At 47.4% G+C, this 19,278-nt stretch overlaps 1 protein-coding gene across 7 annotated transcripts in view; it reads left to right on the forward strand.

The window, feature by feature from the left end:
* The first annotated feature begins 907 nt into the window (after positions 1–907).
* The window catches only part of TLN2 (talin 2), a 408,649-nt gene continuing 390,278 nt past the window's right edge, over positions 908–19,278 (forward strand). For 5 of the 7 annotated variants that reach the window (XM_087859255.1, XM_087859253.1, XM_087859254.1 and 2 more), the window contains exon 1: positions 908–1,065. The gene's annotated coding sequence lies outside the window, so the exon portion shown is untranslated. Of the gene's footprint in view, positions 1,066–2,357; positions 2,541–19,278 lie in introns of those variants that run through there. The other 2 variants (XM_045807096.2, XM_045804213.2) reach the window with 2 other exon arrangements.

The raw sequence follows: 19,278 nt of genomic DNA on the forward strand, positions 1-19,278 counted from the left end.
AAAAAAAATGAGAGGTCTTGCAATAAAAAAAATTTTTTTTTAACTACAAAAGTAATGTGTTCCTGACGGAAAAATAAAAAACTAGAACTATGCAGGAAAAATCACACACACTTCCACCAATCACTGAGAGATCTAGTTAACATCTGTCCAGTGTTTATTCAGTCTTTTCTACCTCTCTCCATCAATCATAGTTTAAGAAAATGAGATCATATGGTACACAGTATTTTGTGATTTGTCTCCTTGCCCCCTTAATAACCATCATGTTGTTCCATGTCATCCTACATTTCCTAATGACTGTATATGTAACAAGTATATAATTGACTTTATTCAGGGCAGAGTAGGCTGGAAAATTTTCCATATTAATTTAATAGAGTGCCACCGCTGTCCCCTTCCTACAGCCGGTCTCAAAAACCCTAAGTGACCTCTGACCACCAATTTCAGTGTCGCCTGTGCAACACGTGCGGAGAGGGACAGCCAGCTGCCGGCTCCCACAGACGGCGTCAGGGCAGGACCCCACAGCCCGCCACTGTCCTCTGGTCGGAAACACGCCGCACGCTCCACGGTGGCCAGTGGTCCGCGGGGAGCGCTCTGCGGTCCCAGAGGCCCCATTCCATAGACGCCGTGTCCCCTCCTCTCCCTCTCTAATCTCCCTCATAGCTGAGCCCGAGTTCGGGGGAGCCGGGGCCACTCTTCGCCCCCTTCTCCCCACGACAGCTCGGCCGGCGCGTCGCCTCTCCTCGTAGACCCTCCCAGCACCAGGCCGCCCGGTAGAGACCCACAAGGGGCCCTTGTTGGCCCACCCCGGGTGCCGCACGGCGCCGCTGCTGGACTGGAGCCGCGCGGGGCCGCGCCGTCCCCGAGTGATGACGCGCTTCCTGCCCTCCCGGCGCTCGCGGGCCGTGCGCTCGCGCTCGCCCTCGGCTCTTGTTCCGCGCCCGGAGCCAGCGGCGGCGGCGGCAGCGGCTGAGGCGGCTGCGGGAGCGGAGCGGTCGCCGGGCGCGCGGGGGGACGCCGGCTGCACTCCGGGGCAGGCGCTCTGCAATGAGACAGTAAATGCATCCCCCGGTAAGGCGCACGGCTCACTCGGGTTTTCCTCTTCCTCCAGCTGCATGCACGTTGCATGAATTTCTCGTGTCTTTTCCCTCCCCTCTACAGAAGGAAAATGTGGGTGGCTTTTTTCCTCCCTTTTGCATCTCGTGAGTGATGCCAATGCAGAAAATACCCCGCAAACTCCCAGATTTGCTGTCCTAGGAGGGCTTTTTGCAAAAATAAAATAAAATAAATCTAATGCACCTGTCTATTGCACATGTATGTTTCACTGCACTCGACCTGGGCGCAGCGGTTTGCAAACAGGCTGGCAGCCGGCGCCTGAGAGCGGATTCCTGGCCGCGGGCAGCCAGTCCCCTCCGGGGCTCCCGCTGGGTTTCCGGTAACTGGGTTTTGAAAAGCGGCCCCGCCTGCATGGAGTGTCCCCTCGGCCCCGGCCGGGCCCCCGCGCCAGGAGAGTTGGCGCGGGCGGAGCGGCTTCATTCCAGCACTGGCCGCCCCGACTCCAGCGCCACTTTGCAAACAAGTCTCCGGCCGAGGCTCGAGGCACAGACAGCCCGCTGGTGCGGAGCTCGTCCAGTCCCGGACTCTCAGACCTGCCGATTCTACGACTCCCCTTGGCAATCTCGGCACCAGCGAAACTGCTGTCTGCTGAGGGACCTGGGCAGCGCCCGCCCGAGTGCGAGAGAGCAGGATTTGGATTTAGTGCCGCTGGCCTCACACTGGACCAGCGGAGCCCTTTCCTTCCTCGGCCCCGCAGGCTACAATTTCGCGCTCACTGGGAGCCGGGGGGTTCTGGGGACTGGGCATTTCGGGATTCCCTGAGGGGACCGAGGAACGACGTTCGAGGGCGCCATATTTTCAGTGGGTCTTGGCTGCGGAGGGAGGGGGCGTACAGTTTCTGGGGCCCGGGGGAGAGCGCGGCGGCCCCGCAGGAGAGGCCGGAGGGGTTTTCGCCGGGAAAGTTTGCGCGCCGAGGCAGGCGCGGAGGCGGCCGCGCAGAGCGCGCACCGAGGCTGCTCCCGCAGGGGCACGCGGGCTGCAGCGCGTCGCCAGGCCGGCCGGCCCGGGTGGAGGGCCCAGAGGCGCCTTCAGGGGCTTCGCGCCGGGCTCGCCCCCGCTCCCTGTCCCGCTGAGACGCAGCGTGCGGGCTCCGAGGCGCAGGGAACACGCCCCTCTCCCCCGCCGCCGCGGCTGCCCGGGCGCTCCGCCGGAGCCGTGCGCTTGGCGGCGTCCCCCGGCCGGGCGTCTGGTGCAGAGCGTGCTCCCGGCGCCGGGCTTCGCCTGGGCGCTCGGCACGGCGCGGGAGCTCTCTTGCTGTGGGAGAGGAGGCGAGCCGGCTAGTGGTCCGGGCCGAGGGCCTGGCCTGCGGTCGCCCCGGGGCCGAAGAGCGGGCCGAGCCTCCCCGAGCCTCCTTGGCTGCGGCGGCGACAGCAGCAGCGCGGGCGGCTGCGTGCTCGGATTTCGCCGCGATGCCAGCTCTTGGAGGCGAGGTAAGGGGGGCGTTTCCAGAAGTTGGGGCTCCAGGTGACGCGTGGGGAAACTTGAATTTGTGCTGTCCGTGCAGAGTCGAGGTGATAAGGGGAAAGGGAGTTGTTTCAGAATCCCTGCGTCTCGTGGTGAAAACGAACCTCCGCTTATTTCCAGAAGACAGAAGCGTGAGCTGAGGTGTTTGGCGTTGCCCAAGACACAAAGAGGAGGGTAGGGATGACGTCCCGAGAAATGGGCCCCCAAATGTACATACATTACAAGCACGCTGGCGCTCCGCCACGTACTTTGGCTTTACTAGTACCTGGGTGTGCTGAGTTGTGGCATTCGTCAGGTTGCGCGCTGTCCTCCTCCCTTCTCCAGAGCCTGGAGTTGGCGACTTCTCAGGAGTGGGGCTGTGGGCATTCTTTTCTTTTGAAATGCAGTAGATTGTGATCTCTGCTTTGTGAAGGGGGAGAGGAAGGGCGTGTTTGCTGACCTACAATCAGCTGAATGCAGGAACATGCCAGCCTTTCTCCTTGGCGTCTTATTGAAACGATGCCATGGTATTGAGGTCATGTCAGCACTTTGGGGCTTCATCGTTGGAGAGGCTTCAGGGGATCACAGAAAAAGGCAGGGGGGTGTGAAGCTTTCATCTGGGATGAGCCCTGTGATGTCAGGGATTAGGCTGCTCCTTCGCTGGTCCACTTCATTAAGTGCCTCCAGTGTGGATGTCAGCCGTTGCGTTTCCAAGATTTATCTTCCGTGATTGCTGATTTGGGGTATCTATGCAAACACTGTGGAGGGTTGGTGGCTGTGACAAGTGGCCTTGAGGGTTACCTGCACGAATGCTATTTCTTTCCTTCCTTCTTTCTTTTTTTTTTTCATTGAGCCCTGGAATTGTGGAAAACACCGGAGCCCAAGATACATTTACCCAAAATTAGCATAACTAATTCAGGAGAGAATCAAATCAGTTACAGAAAACCATCTATTTTGTAAAGTTCTAGTCTTGGTGGTCCTATCTTGAATCACAGAAACACAGGGTTCTTCAGATTGCGGAAGTCATTTTCTCTGCCTTTGTACCCACTCAGGTTATCAAGGAGATACAAAATAGTTTTAATTAAAGTGTCTTTCTTGATCTTGTTGTTGTGGTTCTACCTCCAAACGGAAAGCAAAAATTTAAAACTATTCTGTTATATGAGTTATGGGGATACTCTTTACAGGCTTAGGCTTAGAGGTGTGTCTTTGAATTCACTTACTGCTAAACCTAGTTGTTTAGGGTTTTTAAAACCAAACACTGTTTCTTTCCTAGAGTATTTTTACTGGGAGTCAGGCTTTACGAAGAGGGGTGTGTGTGTGTGTGTGTGTGTGTGTGTGTGTGTGTGTGTGTGTGTATGTGAGTGATGGGGGGAGATGGAGATTTCTAGTCCAGCTTGTGTGTTTTATACCTCAAAATTATACTGATTCCCCTTCTCTTCCACCCCTCACTCCCAGCAGATTAGTTCCCAAGAGCAGTTAAGGGTGGTTACAGATGGTGAACAATATAAATTTTTACCAACTATGCTCAGAAAAATAAAACCTATACATCTAAAAACGTATTTATTCATTTTAGCATTATGCTTTGTAACTACATATATGTCACATACTGTGTGTGTGTGCTAAATGTTCTAAAAATTAAATTTAAAAATTAGAAGTTTTTTAAATAAAGCTGAAATAAAAAATTAAAAAAGTTGCAAATCCTTCAGTCTTCGTTCCCAAGTTCACTGCCCTCATATTTATCATTTTCTTATGCCTATTTTAGCAAAGTGTTATAAACTGGGCTTTGTTGCCTCTTGCCTGATTCATATTACAACTTTGTGACTTGATCAAAGTTCCTGCATTTTTGTTGTTGTTGTTGTTAAGAAGATTTTATAACTTCAAAAGGTTAGAAAATGCCTGTGCATTTTGGAGAGGTGCCTATTTACCCAGCTGTGTGGTGTGTGTGTTGTGGTGTGTGTGTTGTGGTGTGTGTGCGCGTGTCCACACTCTTGGGACAGTGTCAGAACCTTGTGATCTGTGACATTATTGATTCAGAACTTTTGAGTCATAATGTTTTCTTGGAGATTTTGGGTGGTGTTTGGCCAATACAGGAAGTACTAAAAAAGAGTTAAATAATTCAAAGTCATTTTTATTGGGTACAAAAACATTTTAAAGACAAGAAGGAAAACTTAATAAGCAGGGCCAGAATTACAGCTTAACATACCCAACTGGTGCCTTTTTAATTACAGTACTTTCCCCCCAGAACTTCTTAATCCTATTACTTTCATATTTAATAAGGAGACTAGTTAAAACATAAGCCAAACAGAACTATTACAAATAATGGGGATAAATGGTGGGTTTAACCAGATGTTTTGCCTAAAGTTAAAAGAGTTAAGGAATCTGAACTCTGTCGAACTCCCCCTGAAGGCCCCCTCCACAGGTCCCCTCCTCAATAAGTAGGGGATTTTAAAAGACAAAAAATCTTGGAGGGGGTGGAGACAAAAAACCAAAGAGGAAACGAATGCTTAAGGTAGGCTTCTCCTGTCCATCACCATCCTAACAACCTTTGGCTCGGTGGCAGGTGCCATTTGAATGACAGCTGGTAGACAAGGCTGGGTACAAAATGCTTTGGTTGTGAGAGCCTTTCTTTATGTGTCACCCGGAACTATGAATTAAGACTGGGCTCATTTGCCACCCGTTTTACAGTGGATTTTCAGTCAATGCCAAGAACATGGTTTTGTTTTTCCCTTAACCAACAATTTAATTTCAGCCAAAGTGGTGCCGTCCAGAATTTGTAGGAAAAGTAATGAATATTTGTATTTCCTTTTTTACTCTTCTAGCTGCAATCTTAACAAAATTCTCTAAGTCTCCCATTCACTTACTCAGCAATTGTTTTGAGGGCTTACCATGTGCTTCATGGTAAGGAGACATCCCCTGCCCTAACCTCACATGCTGACTTCCTAGGGGGTGATATTCATTTGTACTTAACATATCTAATAGATGCAGGGGGGGGGATGAGTGTGTGATTAAATAGTTTTTGAAGGACAACAGAAAGATGAACAAAGGATATGAATAGCGTTCTCAAAAGAAGAGATATAAATGGTAAATATGTGAAAAGCTTCTTAACGTCCACAATGGTCAGGGAAATGCACATTTAAAACAGACATTAGATTTTCTGTCCATCCAGTTGACCCACTTTTTAAAAAATTGGTTACATCTTCTGTTAGTTGTGTTGGGGGGCAACTCGTAGACTCTCGGTGGGAGTATGAATTGCTGTAGGATTTAGGGAAAGCAGACAATTTCTCTGTAAGTTTGGAACCTGCTACCATATGCCCCAGCAATCCCGTATTTAGAGTCCCGTCTTACAGAAAGGAAAACATCAATTAGTATGTAAGGATCTGTGCGTGAGGATGTTTATTGTAGGATTATTAAAATAAATGAGAAGCAATATGAAATGTCCATCAGTAGGATGAATAATACCGGTTTATTTTGGACTATTTTGCAAGGGATATCCGTGATGTATTAAATGTAAATAAAATCAAGTTACAGAGTATCATATGTAGTATCCTATTTCTGATTTGAAAAAGAAACCCTATGGGTATAACCTTGGAGAAAGATGTGGAAGGATGCACAAAACTTGAGATTGTTTAAAATTGGCAGTGGGAAGGGGGGGTGATTAACTTGCTCCATATACACTTGATAGGTTTACTTGCTCAAACACAAAAGCTTTTCTATATGGAAACACTTAAAAAGGGTATTTGGTTCATGAATACGAAACTTGTTTGGGACTATTTTGGAAATAAAAGGTGAGCAATATCACAGCTGCTTTCTCTGATGCCTTCTGCAGCAATCTTTTATCTCTTTGGAAGCTTTGAGTTAATTATCTTCTGACATCCTGAGGTTTCCCAATTTTGAGTCAAAGCCTTCATTGTAAAGGATGGCTTCAGGAAAAGCTGTTTACCTTTATCCCCCGGGAGAGTAGTGAGCATAAGAGATCAAGAAAACTCTTAGCGGGGCGCCTGGGTGGCTCAGTCAGTTAAACGTCTGCCTTGGGCTCTGGTCTTGATCCCGGGATCAGCCCAGAGTCCTTGGGCCCCCTGCTCCGCAGGAACTCTGCTTCTCTTTCCCTCTGGCCCTCCCCACCATTCATGCTCTCTCTCTCGCTCGCTCTCTCTCTCTCTGATAAATAAATAAATAAATAAATAAATAAATAAATAAATAAATAAATAAATAAAATCTTTTAAAAAAAGCTCTTGGCAAGCACTCTCCTTTTCCTTCACTTTCTCTGATCCCAACTTAGTGAAGGTCTGGCCAATTGCAGAGTGTTCTCAGATAGTAGCAGCATATCCTCAAGCTTGGTTTCCCTACCCGAGGTTCGGAGAGGTTCTGTTCATGGCCATGCTGGCATTTGAACTCAGGTTTCCTTCCACACTATCCCTAGCTTGCTGACTGCTCCACCTGAATCATTTGTAATCTTGCCTCTTAGTGTGATTTTAGAGTTTATGAATTCTTGGCCGTTACCACTAAAATCAAAATTTGAAAAGCAGTGGAAACTCCATTCACGTTTTAAGAATTGATCCCGGGGTGCTGGGATCAGCTCAGAGTCCTTGGGCCCCCAACAGAGGACCCCATCCTCTGTGACCCTGTGAGTCCTGGTGGGAGACTCAGAATCTCAACCCACAGCAAGCCAGGACTCTGCTGCACACTTCGAAAATCATGGTTTAGATACCACCAGTCGTTCCCCAGCTAAAATGCATCAGAATCACCAGTAGGGCTTGTGAAAAGCCAGATTGTTGGGCCAGGGTTTCAGACTCTGTGAGTCCTGGGTGGGGTTCGAAGATTTGCATTTATAATAGGTTCCCAGGTGATGCTGTCTTGCTGGTCATGGACCATACTTTGAGAACTGCTGGTTTAGAGACACCAACTCCCTGTTTTGCAGATCTTGTGTGCGGGTCCAGCCAGTGCTCTACCTTGTCATGGATGAGAGTTACAATGCCAATCAAGCACGTTAGCTCCGTTTTAACTATTTTACCAAGCAGGGAGAAATCACTGTTTGGGTTATGTTATTTAACTGTTGTCTGCATCTGTTGTACGTGTTTGGGGATTTAGTGATGGACTGATGGATGTATGTTTATTCCACAGTGAAAGAGTTCATGACTGTTGTTTTAAATAGTTTGTAATGGGTTCTCATGAAAGAGTGGAGAGGACGGTTAGAGATGGTTTGGTTTTTGGTTTTGGTTTTTCAACATGCATGCATATTCAAGATTTGAAGTCATTGATTTCTTTTAATAACAAGTTGGCTACATGTGAAGGGTATTGTGAAGAAAATGGTGGCCAGATAAGTGTTGCTTAAATTGCATTGTAATCTAGTCATGAGTGCATTTTTTTTTTTTTGGAAGAAATTAAGTGCAGTAGCCGTTAATTTCAACAAGTGTTTATTTCACTGTTGCCAGAGAGGACACAGTTCTAACGATGCTTATCAGTGGCACATGCATGCTTGCTGTCCCCGGGGACCCTCATCACTTATGTGTAAGTCCTTAGACGCTCGGATGACCCAAAGCTCAAGAAGTTTTCCTGAAAAGCTCCCCTCCTCACTGATCCCCTAATTCTAAAATTCTTTAGTGGATAAACATTTGTTCTATTTTTAGCCACTTAATTTTAGTGCTTTGTATTTTCTAATGATTTCACATTAAGCTATAAGCAAAGCAAAATCAGGTAGTGGGGTGTATGAAAAAAAAGTGAAATGGGAAGGAAATTTTCATGAAGGAGATCCTGCTTAAGCTTGTAGGATGGGTCTCTCTTGTAGGGTTCTCCCCCCTGGCTATGCATTGGGATAACCTGGGGATTCTGTTGCATTGGTTTGGGTGGGCCCTTGGCATTGGTGGGTAAGTTTCCCAGGTAATTCTGATATGTAGCTAAGGTAGAGAGCCTCGATTTACAGCCCTCTGCCTCATGTTGCTCATTTTTTGAAGATTTTGTTCATCTGGACCATAGTCCCTTCTCCCTTCAACTTTTTTTTTTTTTTTAACAAATCTTTTCTGGGTGGTGGGATTATAGATATTTAAAATTTCTTAAAAATACTTTCTGGTATTTTCTAAATTTTCTCTATATTTAGGATATGTTTCTTTTATAATCAGAAAACACTTTATTTATTTATTTTTTTTAAGATTTTATTTATTTATGTGACAGAGAGACAGCCAGCGAGAGAGGGAACACGGCAGGGGGAGTGGGAGAGCAGGCCCCCAGCAGAGGAGCCGGATGTGGGACTCGATCCCGGAACGCCGGGATCACGCCCTGAGCCAAAGGCAGACGCTTAACAACTGCGCTACCCAGGCGCCCCAATCAGAAAACACTTTAATAAAAATCTTACTAGTGGCTGGATTTGGGTTTATCAAATATATATATGAGTTTATATTTCTCTGTAATGACCAAATATCAAAACAGTAATGTCTCCCTATATACAGCAATGAATGCAGTGTGCTTCCCCTTCTGTAACCCTTAGCTGGATTTTGTTTGTTCAGATATTTTGGGATTATAGGTTTGGCTTATTTCACCATTTTATATTACATACCTTAATTTACAGGAAAGTCTTAGAATTGAATTTTGTAAGCATGTTTAAATACATTTTTCTGTGTAATCATGCTTTATTAGTTTTCCTGATAATCAGAATTTTCAACTCTTTATTTTTTTGAGAGACAGAATGAGTGCGCATGAGAGCACTCTCGAGCACAGTGGGGAGGGGCAGGGGGAGAAGCAGACTCCCTGATGAGCAGGGAGCCTGATGTGGGGCTCTGTCCCAGGACCCTGAGCACGTGACCTGAGCCAAAAGCAGATCCTTAACCGGCTAAGCCACCCAGGTGCCCGATAATCAGAATTTATAAAGATTTTATTTGAGAGAGACAGAGAGAGGGTGTGCAAGCGAGGGTGAGAGCACATGAACGGGGAGTGGCAGGCAGAGAGAGAGAGAGAGGGAGAAGCAGACTCCACACTGACCAGGGAGCCTGACAGGGGGCTTGAACCCAGGACCCTGGGATCATGAGCTGAACTGAAGGCAGATGCTTAACTGACTGAGCCACCCAGGCACCCCCTGATGATCAGAATTTTTAAACAGTGAGTCGTGTGGTGCCATCAACACTTTTGGTGACTTGAAATCTATATAGATTGTCCATTCAACTCTTGGCCACCTCTTTTTGTTATCCTTTCCTCTACTCTTCTTCAGCCATCCCTCCCATGGTTATTTCTAGATAGAGGGTATTTGGCATTGTCTAGAGATGTTTTTGTGTGTCATAGCTTCAAGGGAGGCAGGGGTGCTACTGGCATTTAATAGGGAGAGGCCAGGGATGCTGCTAAACATCTTACAATGCACAGGACAGCCCCCCCACAACTAAGAATTCTCTGGCCTAGAATGACAGCCATGCCAGCGTTGAGAAACCCTGCCGTAGCGTCCTTGTTTATTTAAGCACCAGTCCACAGGGGAGAGCTGTTTGATGTGACAACCCAACATGAACACACACACACACACAACTGAAACAAGTTTCCCCAAATATTATTTACCCTTACTAGGTATAATGTACTCTTAGACTTTTTAACTTGTTCAATTAAAAAAAATGCTTATCACGACCCACTGTATTGATTTTACTGCCCACTAGGCCTTCCTTTGAAAAACACGGTTGTGGACCTTGTCATTACCACTACTACCTGCACCTTCAGCAAAATCTTGACAAGCGTTCCAGTGTGACCCTCACCTTTTCTCTTTCATCTTACTCCCTTTAGTACCCAGTTCCACCAGCCTTCACCCCTGCAAGGGCCTCTGACCTGGTGACCCTTCCACATTTCATTGACCATCATCCCTCTCTTCTGCTGTGACCTCCCCTGCCCCCAGCTCAGGTGCTCGCATACACCCTCAACTCCCTTGACCCTGTCTTCATCTAACTCTCATGGGAAATCCCCACCTTCCGCCTGCCCTGCTCCTGCCTGAGGCCAAGGAACCCAGCTAGAGAGAACACACAGCCATCTATATTGTATTTCTCTTTTGGTTTATGACTGCAGATCTCAAGGGGAGCTCTTGGCACAGTTGGGTGCACTGTGTTTCTATCTGCATCCCACTTTTGGCTGATGACCTGGCTTATCTCAGGGAGAAAAAGAGGCAGTGAGGAATGAGTTTCACCATCTTCCTTCCTGTTAAGTCTGCTAGCCTATCTACAGCAGTAGCCATGTTGCATTGTAGCCGCAGAGCCTTGTGACCACATGTACACTGGAGCCTGTTCTCTGTTGGCGTGCAGGACTCACTCATGCGTGTGTGGCCTTTTCCTTCTCTGATGGATAATCCCCCAAGAGAGAGAAGCTGTAGTATCCCTCATATTAAGGAATAAAGCCACAACCACAGCGCACTGTTGACCCCATCCCCCAGTCAGCTGTTCTTCCATCCCTCTACCCTCCCTAATAGTAAGTCTTCCCGAAAGAATTGCCATGCATCCTCCTGCCCCGTTTCCTCCCTGCTCATTCTGTCTTGAATCCCCTCCAGTTTGGCTTTTGCCCCACCCCTTCCCCGAGGCCACACTTCTTCAGGGACCAGTGCTCTCCAGTGGCCAGCTCTTCCTGTCACCACCTTCTGCAGCCTCTGAGCAGCAGTTAGCGGCTGAGTGCCCTCTGGGACACTTTCTTCACCTGGCTTCCATGCCACCGTCCTCATCTGGTTCTCCTACACCCTGTTCGCTCCACCTGCAGCCCTCCTGCTGGATCTCCTCATCTGGGCTCCTGAAGGTTGGGGGTGCTCTCCTACACTTCATTTCCTTTACCAGTTGGCTCCAGTGTCTCCTCCGCAGAGGTCTCCCTGGCACCCCCTAGCCCCTGCTTTCAAACCTCTTCCTTTTTTGTGTCCATATCATTTTTCGTTCCCTGATATTACAGACATGATTCATTTATTGTACACCCCATGACACTAGGATATAAGCTCTAGGAGAGAAACTATCTGGCACCGTGTCCCCAAGTGTCTAGAACAACGGCTGGCACATAGGAGTTAACAAGAAATTTTAATGAGTAACTGATGAACAAAACTTGCTGATTATGGAGGTTAGCCGTAGATGAGGAAACAGAAATCTTTCCCAGGTTTGAGCTAAGGACGAGAGTCTAGAAGTGGAAAAGCAGTGTCTCATGGGGCCAGTATGTTTTAGGTCAAGTGCCATGCTTTAGAGGCTCAAGGAATGAATGGCTGAAGTCCATGCTTGCTAACAACTTGTTGAGTGATGGAAGGCACCCGCGGAGGACTGTGAACTGCAGACACATGGTTGCCCCTCTCATTTTTATCTCCAAAGGAGGGGCATTTAAGCAGTCTGCTAGGTAGCTGGTGTCACTGGGTTGAAGACAGCAAATTCACTTGTCTGAAGTGTTTATCGTTGACCTCGATGTTCTGGTGGGTTATTTGGTTCATCACTCATCCCCAGAGTCCACTTGACTCATGGAGAGATGTCTCCTTTCTGTCCTGCTGAGTTTGAGCCCCTGCAGAGGGATCCTGCAGATGGGTGGCGATGTGCCCTGGCTCTCTCAGTGCTGCTCTCTCAAGCATCCAGCTTAGAGAGTCCCAAACCTCCGTGTGTTTAAATGACAAGCCCTGTCTTCTCTGTTTGCATTGCTGCAACACCACCCATAATTACTTGACACTCGGCTCTAGGACCTAGTTTGATGTCAGTGAAGATATTTCCTGAGTGTGGCCTGAGGTCATGCATGGCAGATCTTCCCAGAGGAATGTGGATTATTCCTGGGTTTGAGAGATTACATCAAGGGCACTTTAAGAGGCTTAATTTTCTCCTTGAAGGTCTTTCTATTGGGCTCAGCACCTGTCACTCCTGGGCCCTCCCCAGCAGGGCTAAAGGGTAAGGCATCAGCCAAGGGCAGCCTGAAGTGCAAGCACAAAGCAGTTGGGTGTAGTACACCCAAGAAGAAAGGGCACATGTCTTCATGGGAGATCTCAGAGTGATTCCAGAGAGGCTAATTGTTTAAATATGGGAGGTCTGAATGGTTCTAGGGCAGCCTCTCCCTTTGACGGGGAAGGAACCTAAGTCCAGAAGGATGAGACTTACTAGGGCCGCTTGGCAAAGCTGCCACTGGAATCCTACTTTCCCGACCACCACCAGGTGCTTTTCCCTTTTCTTGGGATGTCTGGTGGGACCCTGACTTGAACTGATGGCTCTAGTTCTCAGCCCTGCCTGTGCTTCCAAATCACCAGAGAGGCTCTTAAAAACACTCTTCCTTACATATAATGCTAAGTGAAGTAAGTCGTTTAGAGGAAAACAAATACCATATGATTTCACTCATATGTGGAATTTAAGAAACAAAACAGAGAACAAAGAAAGAAGCAAGCAAACAAAAAACCCCACTCTTAACTCTGGAGAACAGAGGTGGGTGGGGGATGGGTGAACTAGGCTGCGGGGATTAAGAGTACACTTACCGTGATGAGCACGGAGTCATATACAGAATTGTTAAATCACTGTGTCGCACATCTGAAACTATTACAATGCTGTATGGTAATTATCCTGGAATTAAACAAAAAATGCTATTCCTAAACCCCATCCGGCTCACTGAGTTGGAATCCCTGAGAGCGAGACCTGGGCACCTGTGGTTTTTTAAAAAATCACCCTAGGGAGGCTGCTAGGAGAGGTTGCCCCAGAAGGGTGTGTCGGACGTAAAGTCACCCCGTAGGCCTTGCACGCTGCACAGACACCGCTCCGTTCTGGGGCAGGACAACCATCCCCATGGGCTCAGGCTAGTGCTCACGCTCCCACACCCTCTCTGGTTACTGGGTAAGACCCTCTGGGGTTCCAGTTTTAATGCACATAAAAAGGGCCTTTTACTTTCTTTGGGGGTATTTTGTGTTTTGTCCCACTAACGGGGAGAAAGAAAGGTGCGTTCAGTTTGAGAAAATCATCTCCTTGAGGGCCTTTGGGGTCCTCTTGGCTGAGATCCCCAGGTGTCTGAGGGCTGAGGGTGGTTCACCAGCTCTCAGAGCAGCCGGTGCTTGACGGGGACTGTGGGTGCCACTCTGACAGAAGGGAAAAGGGAGTGTGAGTCGGCTGTGCAGGGATGGGTGGGGACAGTTTTATGAGGATGTTAAATCACTTGCTGGTTCTTGCTGGTAAACTTGCAGATGTTCTGGAGCTCTGGTTTTTGTGAGGGTTGCTACAGGCTCAGGACTCCACCGCAAAGCCTGCACTGAGGCCCCCCTCGTCATCCCCCCCTCCCCCTCCACAGCTGGCTCTCTCACTAACCTGGTAAGTAGTTCACATGGAGCTTTAGGAATGTACTTGAAGATATTAAAACAAGCCCTGTGGAATCTGAGATGCATCAGGGGCCGAGTGTCCCCCACAAACGGAACTACAGAAGGGCACTTTCCTCTCGCGTTGGAAGCTGACAGATTGTTTGAGTTTGTTAGGGCTGTTGTAATACAGTACCACAGATCTGCGGCTTATATAACAGAAATTTATTGTCTCCGTTCTGGGAGCTCGAGGTCCGAGATCCGGGTGTTGGCAGGGTTGGTTTCTTCCGAGGGCTATGAAGGAAGCTCATCTGTGCCAGGCCTTTCTCCTTGGCTCATAGATGGCTGTCTTCTCTTCATGCGTGTCTGTTTCTGGGTCCATGTTTCTCCTTCTTACAAGGACAGCAGTCATAATGGATGAGGGCCCACCCTAATGTCTTCATTTTAACTTGATTACCTCTGTAAAGCCCCTGTTTCTAAATAAGGTCACATTCGGAGGTCCTGGGGACCATTTTTGAGGGGACACGAGTCAGTGCACATCACAGATTGTCAGACTGACCTGTGTCTCAGAATTCGACTCTGACCTGGAATGCTTCTTACTGAAGCTACCTTTTTAGACTAAGAGGACCCTCGTTGGCGATTGTTGTGGAATTCTGCACCTGCCAGTTTTACTCCTCTGTTTTTGGCACTTTGCATTTCACGAAGGCCTTGTACCTATGTTGCCACTGTAACAGCCCTGAGAGGTGGGTGCTGTTTCTACTTGGAGGAAGCTGAGCTGTTCCAAGGTTTACACACCAAATACTGGGTAAGTTTGACCTAAGCTCAGATTTTCTACTCTATAGCATGGGTTTCTCCCGTAACACCTGTGATTCACAAACCTTGCTATGTATAAGAATCTTCTGGGAAGCTTGCTAAAATAGAGGGTTAGGAGACCCTCTGCGATACTACTGAATCAGAAGCTGAGGTTGCAGCAAAGGAATCTGTATTTTTATTAAATTTCCCCTGGAGATTTTGATGTATTCCAAACTGCGAGAACACGTGCACTCTACCATAGACCTAATATTTTAGGGGGAAATAACCCACCCATACCACCAAGTGCCCATTTGAGTTTTTGTCAGCTGGCTTTCATGGGAGGCCCTAGGAGGCATCATGGAAAGGTACTCCCTGGAACCAGGGGGCGCTGAGAGCCCGAGGGGATGTCCCTTCCTTCCTAATGACCCCTGGCACCATACTGACGGGTCCAGTCGGAGCTCTTTGGCTGTCCAGGCTGTGCTAATTGTCCCTTAGCTAGTGGGAAATAAAGCTAGCTCGAACTTTCTGTGCCACATATATGCATTTTTGCACCACAGTGGGAAGGGGTGGGAGAGAAGTTGAGAGGGTATGGTAACAAACATTGCATCCTTTAGCAAAGCAAAAATGAAACTGGCAGGAGGACAGGGCGAGAAAAAATTGTGATTATTAAGTATTTCTCACTATAAAATGTATTTGCATTAACTAAAACATGCTGGAGCACGTACCATGTGGAAGAATCACCTGGAGAAATGTTAAAACGTGGATTCCTGGGCCCCAGCCCCAGAGATTTGTAATTCCGAGCTCCTGGTCTGGGGACCACACTTGGAGCAGGCAGCCGCTCCTTAATGAAAGATTGTCACTGTGTGGTTTTATCTGCTGACACTACAATGGCCAACCTCTGCAAAGTGTGAACATTTCTAAGCCATGGCCATTAGCCTACAGATTATAACCCATACTCAGGACCAATGTCCAATTTATGTTACCATCTTAACTTCATTTTAGTGATTATGTAACAAAACACATGCTCCCTTAGCTAGGGCTGTATGTCTTAGGGTGGGTACTAAGCCACCACCCTGGGACCAAGATTAAACACTACAGCTGCCTAGTCCCTAGAGATACTAATTTGGTAGGTCTGTGTGGGGTCCAAGAATGTGGAGTTCATAATCAGAAGATTCTTAGGTATACTGAAGTTTTGAGTGCCACTGAGCTGAGGCTTGGAAATCAGTTCTGCTTTTTACCAGCCTCATAGTAAAGTTATAAACACTATTAGATTGATTGCATTGTTCCCATTTTCTGGCTAGGAATGCTGTTGTTTGGTCTCAAGTTACAAAGATCTAATTCTGCGGTGGAAATGCATTCTGAATAGATTTTTAGAGTTGTTTGAATAATCACCTCCCTCTTTTACATAAGGTCACACAGTTCATTTTAAGATAAGTCTTAAAACAAAGCAAAAGTTATGTGCTTTGTCCAGGTAAATTCCTTTGGAACGTTGATAGTATGTGAAATTTATTACAGATTTTTGGAGTTAATTCAAGGAGGCTTTGTGGTTTTAAACTGCTCAGTTAAGGATGATCTTTGGTAGAAATAGGTTTATGTTCTTGGGCTCTGTGTGCATATTAAAAAAATTTTTGGTTAATGTGAGGGGGAGGGTTGGGAGGAGGGAACTCTTTTATTAGTAAAGGAGATTCAATTGCATGGACTAATAGATCTTGGTACTCGATGCTCCATGCCTAACAGATGTTTCTGCAAATTGATCCCCCCCCCCCCCGCCCCTCCAGACAAGATTTTCACTTCTGTTCTTCCTTCTGGCAGAATGGGGACCTTCGCTTTTAAAAAGAGGAGCTAAAATTAACTTTGTTTCATTGGACCACACACGCCACGTCACTTTATATAATGTATTCTTGAAAAGTAAGAAATACACTATTTTAAAAACCACAGCAGGAACTTCGTGTGTTTGTTAAAATCAAGAGAACTACACACCTAAAAAGGATGACATGTACTGTACGTAATAATACTTCAGTAACCTGACTCAAAAAATGTATCAGGGGACCTTGTCAGGCTAGCCATCCTTTTGTGAATTAGTTTGCTAAGTAAAGATACCTTTTGTGATGCAAATGATCCCCCTAGGACCCCCTTTGTTTCCTGCTAGTTTGAAAACTGTTCTGTGTGCTTTCTCTCTGTGGCTGTTCAGTGGGGTGGGAGGGGTTAGATTGGCACAGGGCTGCTGAGGAATGGATTTGGCCTCTCATTCATTCCTCCAGGTCATTTTCTTCTAAGCCCCACATCCAGCACATGGTGGGAGTTCACAGAGGTTGGGGCTTGGATTAAACCATCGTGTTGATGGAGAAACTGAGGAGTGGAGAGAGGTCAAGTGGCTTGTCCACATGTGAGAGCAAGGTGGCAGAAGCAGGAGAAGAGTCTGCTAGGCCTTCTGACTCCCTTTCCACCCCCTTTTCTCCACCTTACGTCTTACAAATTCCTGTTTATCAGTTGGGAGTCTTTTAAACCAGGGAGTGCCTGTGAGCTTGTTAAGGTTTTTGGAGGCGGCCTGTTATCATGGATAAGCCCTGGCTTTGAAGACATCCGTCAACTTGGCAACTGTTTCTCTGAGTATCTTTGAGGTGCATGGTCGATACAGCCTGGAACAAAACCTGGCACTGTCCTCATGGAAAGCAGGACCTGGCAGGGTATATGTCAGCAGGAGGCATTAAAACAAACCAGACACGGGGAGAGGGTCACATGCGAGAGCCTGTTACACAGTAGCCACCATTGATAGTGTGACCTGGGGCGAGTCACCTAACCTCTGAAAGCCTTGGTGTCCTTAGTAAAACTGACAAATCAAGGATTTGGTGCAAGGATTCAGTGAGATAATGACCGTAAAGCAGACAGTGTTTCTGGTCTCATGGTTATTATCTGTAATTTGTTCGGGTGAGTAAATGGATGTATATGCCTTTTCACTTCTGTGCTATGTTGGCCCTTACAGACAACCTCAAGACAGGACTTGGATGTGTTTATTTTTCTTTCTCTGTTTTGGACCATCTTCACAACAATGGGGAGATGTATTGGAGGGCTGTGCTGGTTGGTTTTGCTCATTGACTGATACGGTTGAGGTGGGAGTGGAGCTTTCTAATCGGGGAGCTGAGTTATGGTTCAGAGCTGTGCTGACATAATGGTGCCCTCAGTCTTTCCTCAGCGCCTTGGGGGCTGCCAGAACTCAGGCCCTACAAAGATGGTCCTTTTCTAAGTGTACCAGGATTCGGGAAAATTTGGGAGAATTGTCAGCTCTCTAAATGTATTTATAGGACTCCCAGAAGCAGGAGCTAGCTTAGTAGATTTTAAGGAACCTTAACTGAAGAGAAGAACAGAAAGGAAGCAGGGGCTCCCACAGGCTGTAAGAGATGCAGATGAGTTAATCCGGGCTTCCCCAAACTTCTCTGATAATAAGACTCACCTGAGCACTTGTTAAATTTCCAGTTCACTAGGCCTGCACCCATCTGGGTTGGGGCTCTGGGATCTGTGCATTTAATAGTTACTCACGTGATTCTTAGCAGGGGTGTTTGGGAAACACTGGCTTGGATCATAAATCTCCTTGTCCTTGTTATTCAAAGTTGGTTCGTGGACCAGCAACATCCGTTCCACCTGGGAACTTGTTGAAACTCTCAGGCTCTACCCAGATCTGCTGACTCAGAATCAGCATATTAATAAGACCCTAGGGTGAATGTGCACACACAATAAATTTGGGGGAAAATTCGGGCTTGTGTAGAGGGCAGGGACACCTGTTTGCATTTTAAACCAGGGAGGTAGTGGTAGGCCAGGGATTTGAACTCCGTTTTCTGACTCCAGATTGAATGCTCCTCCCACGTGTTCTGGTCTCCGTTCTTACTGACTCAGGGCCTGTCTCCAGCCTGCTGTCAGGAGCCCTCACTGTCGTGTTAATATTGCATCTGGGAAGAATGATGCCTGGGAACAGGAGAGCGCTCCTGGGACCCCGCAAGTGTGTCATAATTCTTGGCATCCATTAACCCTGTCAGGACACCTTCTTACTGCCCTGGGGAGAAGACTGAGGTCCAAATGTAAGAGTCTATAAGTTTTGGAGACCTGTGGGGTTTTGCATTGTACCAGTGGTGGGTGCCTGAAAAAGCTGTTCTATCTCCATCCAAGGAAGGATCAGCCGGAGTGCAGTTTTTCTAATGCTCCTCCAGACTCTTAAATCCTCCCTCTGCAAGCGCAGTGTCAGAGCAAATACCCTCCCAGGCACTGGCCAAATGGCTTGAAGTAAGCGTCCACGCACATTTTCGAAAAGACAATTAGAAGCTTATTTGAGGAACTAAAGTCCTGCTGTGCTAGACATTAGAGTCAGAGAGAGCTCAGTGCCAGTTTGGGAAACTCTCCTGGAGGCTCTGTCTCATCCCGGCCCTGCTCTGAGAAGCTGAATTCGGAAAGTGGACAGGCTGCCAGGCTTGGGAGAGGGGAGGACAGGGAGGAGGCAAAGTGGGGAATGACAGGCCCCACAGAGAAAGAACAATGGCTGTGTCTCCTCCCAGGAGAATTGCAATCCTCGCATATACAATCAAGTGGAAAAGCAAAGTCGTTATGAATCCGTCAACACTTGAATCCTATTACTAGTTAGTACTGGTACTGGGGCCTGGAAGACTCTTTAGGAAACTGAGCCCTGGAGAGGTCAGGAACTCTGCCCAAGGTCA

Source organism: Ursus americanus, chromosome 36, assembly GCF_024610735.1.
Source record: "Ursus americanus isolate L20-20 chromosome 36, mUrsAme1.1.p, whole genome shotgun sequence".
NCBI lineage: Eukaryota > Metazoa > Chordata > Mammalia > Carnivora > Ursidae > Ursus > Ursus americanus.